This window comes from Triticum aestivum, chromosome 6A (genome assembly GCF_018294505.1).
Source record: "Triticum aestivum cultivar Chinese Spring chromosome 6A, IWGSC CS RefSeq v2.1, whole genome shotgun sequence".
In the NCBI taxonomy this organism is placed as follows: Eukaryota; Viridiplantae; Streptophyta; class Magnoliopsida; order Poales; family Poaceae; genus Triticum; species Triticum aestivum.
The window spans coordinates 488921857-488927340 of record NC_057809.1 but is presented as its reverse complement, the minus strand read 5'-3'; positions in this window follow the sequence as shown (position 1 = coordinate 488927340).

Below are 5484 nucleotides of genomic sequence, written 5' to 3'. Positions count from 1 at the left end.
CGTTGTGGGAGGATGGACTCGCGCAGGAGGACGACGCTGTCGGGCGTCGTGGTGGCGTCGATGGCGGAGAGACCTGGTACGGTACATGCAACAGTACAGCTCTAAACATGGATTGGTGGCAGGTGGCTGCGGCGGCCTCATATCCGGCAGGCGTCCTGGTTAAGGAGTGCACCGGACTGATAGGTGCCCCATATCTGGCAGGCGTCCTGGTTGGGACCTCATGTCTTAGATGTTTAGATTTGGCTGCGATGTCTGTTTGGTATTAGGCCCAGACTACCTGCGCCCCTTCATCAATTGGATATGTGTAGCGACAGTTATTGATTAGACGGTGGCTTTAGTCTTGCTGTTATATGGCTTTGTAAGGTCTTACGAGAATAATTAATAAAGTGGTCGTATGCATCGTCCAGATGCAGAGGCCGGGGGTCATCCTCCTTTTCTAAAAAAAATGTGTTGCTTTTTGCGAAAAAGAATTACAAGTTGCAATATTTGTATGTGTGAACTTATAGCTAGTAGATTAAATCCTATCTAAATATATTTACATGTATGTGTTTTGGCAAAACATGGGGAATTAGCTAGTGTCCGAACCTATGATTATGTCTACTTCATGTCTTCATTCGCTTCGCTATTTATGATGTCTTGTTCGTGATTTTATTTTTTCAATTCAGATAAAATGAACAAGTTTCTTCTCACAAGAAAGTCACCATTACAAGATGCTCCTAAAGATATGAATAGGGAGGAGATTCAGTATGATCTAGACAAGAGGAAATTGATAGAACTTTATCATCATAACCTGAAAGATCCGGTAAGAACAAAGTGCTTGGTTAATGGACCTTGTCACGCAAGTTCTTTGTTTTATCATTATATATTCAAAAAATATAGCATTTTGTTTTTATACACCGAATTTTGTTATGTCTGGAATATGTGTTACAAGTTGTGAAGTACACCCGTATTCAATACATCGTTGCTTATTTTATGCCATGGTTAAGTGGTGCATCATGGTAACATTAGCTTCAGGTCCACTCCTGTTCCGAACCTTGGTTTCATTTGATAATGGAACCGAGGAATGGGTGGGGGGCTTTGCCCCCCCCCCCATCTAAAAGAATGAAGTGATTATACCAATATTTCGATGATGTCATTCAAGTAGTTGTCGAGCGACATGGGCATCATGCACATCACGCTCCCAAAGCTCTTGAATCCGTCGAGCATCCCCCATTGAAGAACTTGAGATGGCCCACATACAATATCACCTCTGACACGCATACCGCAATACCTGCCATATGATGTGCAGCTCACGGCTGTATGAGATGGTCGCGCTAGCCTTCCTGAAATGCTCGACCGTTCCAGTGGTGGCCATTGCCATTGCGCCGAGGACCAGGCCAAGGCCCTTTCGCATAGATGCTGACAATAGCCATAATATGCTGCATTTTGGCCTTTACTTTTTGGTGCACTGGCCGTGTTTTGCATTCTTTTTATTGTTATATGTTGCGAGCAAGCTATGTTGTGTATTGTGATAACCCACAAGTATAGGGGATCGTAATAGTTTTCGAGGATAGAGTATTCAACCCAAATTTATTGATTCGACACAAGGGGAGCCAAAGAATATTCTCAAGTATTAGCAGCTGAGTTGTCAATTCAACCACACCTGGAAACTTAATATCTGCAGTAAAGTGTTTAGTAGCAAAGTAATATGATAGTAATGATAACGATAACAAAAGGTAACAGTAGTAAGAGTAATGTTTTTGGTATTTTGTAGTGATGATAGCAATAGCAACGGAAAAGTAAATAAGCGGGGAACAATATATGGAAAGCTCGTAGGCAATGGATCGGTGATGGAGAATTATGTCGGATGCGGTTCATCATGTAATAGTCATAACCTAGGGTGACACAGAACTAGCTCCAGTTCATTGATATAATGTAGGCATGTATTCCGAATATAGTTATACGTGCTTATGGAAAAGAACTTGCATGACATCTTTTGTCCTACCCTCCCGTGGCAGCGGGGTCCTTACGAAAACTAAGGGATATTAAGGCCTCCTTTTAATAGAGTACCGGAACAAAGCATTAACACATAGTGAATACATGAACTCCTGAAACTACGGTCATCATTGGTAAGTATCCCAATTATTGTCACTTCAGGGTTAACGGATCATAACACATAATAGGTGACTATAGACTTGCAAGATAGGATCAAGAACACTCATATATTGATGAAAGCATAATAGGTTCAGATTTGAAATCATGGCACTCGGGCCCTAGTGACAAGCATTAAGCATAGCAAAGTCATAGCAATATCAATCTCAGAACATAGTGGACACTAGGGATCAAACCCTAACAAAACTAACTCGATTACATGATAGATCCCATCCAACCCATCATCGTCCAGCAAGCCTACGATGGAATTACTCATGCACGGCGGTGAGCATCATGAAATTGGTGATGGAGGATGGTTGATGATGATGATGGCGACGGATTCCCCTCTCCGGAGCCCCGAACGGACTCCAGATCAGCCCTCCCGAGAGTTTTTAGGGCTTGGCGGCGGCTCCGTATCGTAAAATGCGATGATTTCTTCTCTCTGATTTGTTTCTCCCCGAAACACAATATATGGAGTTGGAGTTGAAGTCGGAGAGGCAACAGGGGGCCACGAGGTAGGGGGGCGCCCCCCACCCTCGTGGACAGGTGGTGGACCCCTGGCCTTCATCTTTTGCAGGTATTTTTCATATTTTCTGAAAAGTTGCTCCGTGAAGTTTCAGGTCATTCCGAGAACGTTTGTTTATGCACATAAATAACACCATGGTAATTCTGCTGAAAACAACGTCAGTCCGGGTTAGTTCCATTCAAATCATGCAAGTTAGAGTCCAAAACAAGGGCAAAAATGTTTGGAAAAGTAGATACGATGGAGATGTATCAACTCCCCCAAGCTTAAACCTTTGCTTGTCCTCAAGCAATTCAGTTGATAAACTGAAAGTGATAAAGAAAAACTTTTACAAACTCTGTTTGCTCTTGTTGTTGTAAATATATAAAGCCAGCATTCAAGTTTTCAGCAAAGATTATAAATAACCACATTCACAATAACGCATAGGTCTCAAGTTTACTCATATCAATGACATAATCAACTAGCGAGCAATAATAATAAATCTCGGATGACAACACTTTCTCAAAATAATCATAATATGATATAACAAGATGGTATCTCGCTAGCCCTTTCTGAGACCGCAAAACATAAATGCAGAGCACCTTTAAAGACCAAGGACTGACTAGACATTGCAATTCATGGTAAAAGAGATCCAGTCAAGTCATACTCAATGCAAACTAACAGTAATGAATGCAAATGACAGCGGTGCTCTCCAACTGGTGCTTTTTAATAAGAGGATGATGACTCAACATAAAAGTAAATAGATAGGCCCTTCGCAGAGGGAAGCAGGGATTTGTAGAGGTGCCAGAGCTCGGTTTTGAAATAGAGGTGGATAATATTTTGAGCGGTATACTTTCATTGTGAACATAACAACCAAGAGATGACGATATCTTCCATGCTACACACATTATAGGCGGTTCCCAAACAGAATGGTAAAGTTTATACTCCTCCTTCCACCAACAAGCATCAATCCATGGCTTGCTCGAAACAATGAGTGCCTCCAACTAACAAGAGTCCCAGGGGGAGTTTTGTTTGTAATTATTTTGATTTAGTTTGCATAAAGCATGGGACTGGGCATCCCGGTGACCAGCCATTTATCTCGTGAGTGAGGAGCGGAGTCCACTCCTCTTGATAATAACCCACCTAATATGGAAGATACAGACAACCCTAGTTGATATATGAGCTATTCGAGCATACAAAACAGGATATTTATTTGAAGGTTTAGAGTTTGGCACATACAAATTTACTTGGAACGGCAGGTAGATACCGTATATAGGTAGGTATAGTGGACTCATGTGGAATAACTTTGGGGTTTAAGGGATTGGATGCACAAGTAGTATTCCCGCTTAGTACAAGTGAAGGCTAGCAAAAGACTGGGAAGCGACCAGCTAGAGAGCGACAACAGTCATGAACATGCATTAAAATTAATCAACACCGAATGCAAGCATGAGTAGGATATAATCCACCATGAACATAAATATCATGAAGGCTATGTTGATTTTATTTCAACTACATGCGTGAACATGCGCCAAGTCAAGTCACTTAAATCATTCAGAAGAGGATACCACCCTTTCATACCACATCATAACTATCTCAATAGCATGTTGGCACGCAAGGTAAACCATTATAACTCATAGCTAATCAAGCATGGCACAAGAAACTATGATCTCTAATTGTCATTGCAAACATGTTTATTCATAATAGGCTGAATCAGGAACGATGAACTAATCATATTTACAAAAACAAAAGAGGTCGAGTTCATACCAGTTTTTCTCATCTCAGCCAGTCCATCATATATCATCATAATTGCCTTTCACTTGCACGATTGAATGTTGTGAATAATAATAGTAGTACACGTGCATTGGACTAAGCTGAAATCTGCAGCCATTCAATAAACAGGAGAAGATAAGGCAATATGAGATCAACAATAATGCATATAAAAGCCACTTCAACAATTTAATTATGGTCTTCTCCTATCGACCCCCAAAGAAAAAAAAGAAATAAAGCTATTTACACGGGAAAGCTCCCAACAAGCAAAAGAAGAACAGGAAATCTTTTTGGGTTTTCTTTTTAATTACTACTACAAGCATGGAAATTAAACTGATTAAAAGCTACAACTAATTTTTTTGTTTTTTCTTAAGGTTAATTAAACACACAAGAAGAAAGCATAAAAAGGAAAAATAAACTAGCATGGATGATACAATGAAAAAGTATGAGCACTGACATCTAGCAATGAGTGTGTGAGCATAAATGTAATGTCGGTGGGAAATACGTACTCCCCCAAGCTTAGGCTTTTGACCTAAGTTGGTCTATGGCCATGGCTGGCCTGGCGGATATCCATAATAATAGTTGGGGTCGTACTGCGATGCAGCGGCTATCGCCTGCTAAGCTGCAGCGTGGTGATGAGCGGCCTCCGCTCTCCTCTCGTACTCATCTGTCTCCTCTCTGGTAATAGTATATCTTCCTTTTGCCTGATGATCAAAGAAGGCAGGAGCAGGGAGAGTAATATGGACAGCACTGCGTCTGTAAAAAATCAGTCGATACTGGAGAGGTGATTCATTCCTCTCGACAAACTGGTGGTGAACCATAGCATGAAAGTCTAGGTAAAGCAGGAGGTAATTCAATATCATCTTCGCGTATGGCTATACCAAGAAAATTAGCTATGCGGGTTGCATAAATTCTACCAAAGAAATCTCCATTAAATCTATTAAGATGCAACCTACGTGCAACAATGGCTCCCAAATTATAAGATTTGTCTCCTAACACAGCACTCCGAAGAATACTGAGGTCAGTGACACACATGTGACATGCCTCATCTTTACCATTAATGCATCTACCTATGAAGAGAGCAA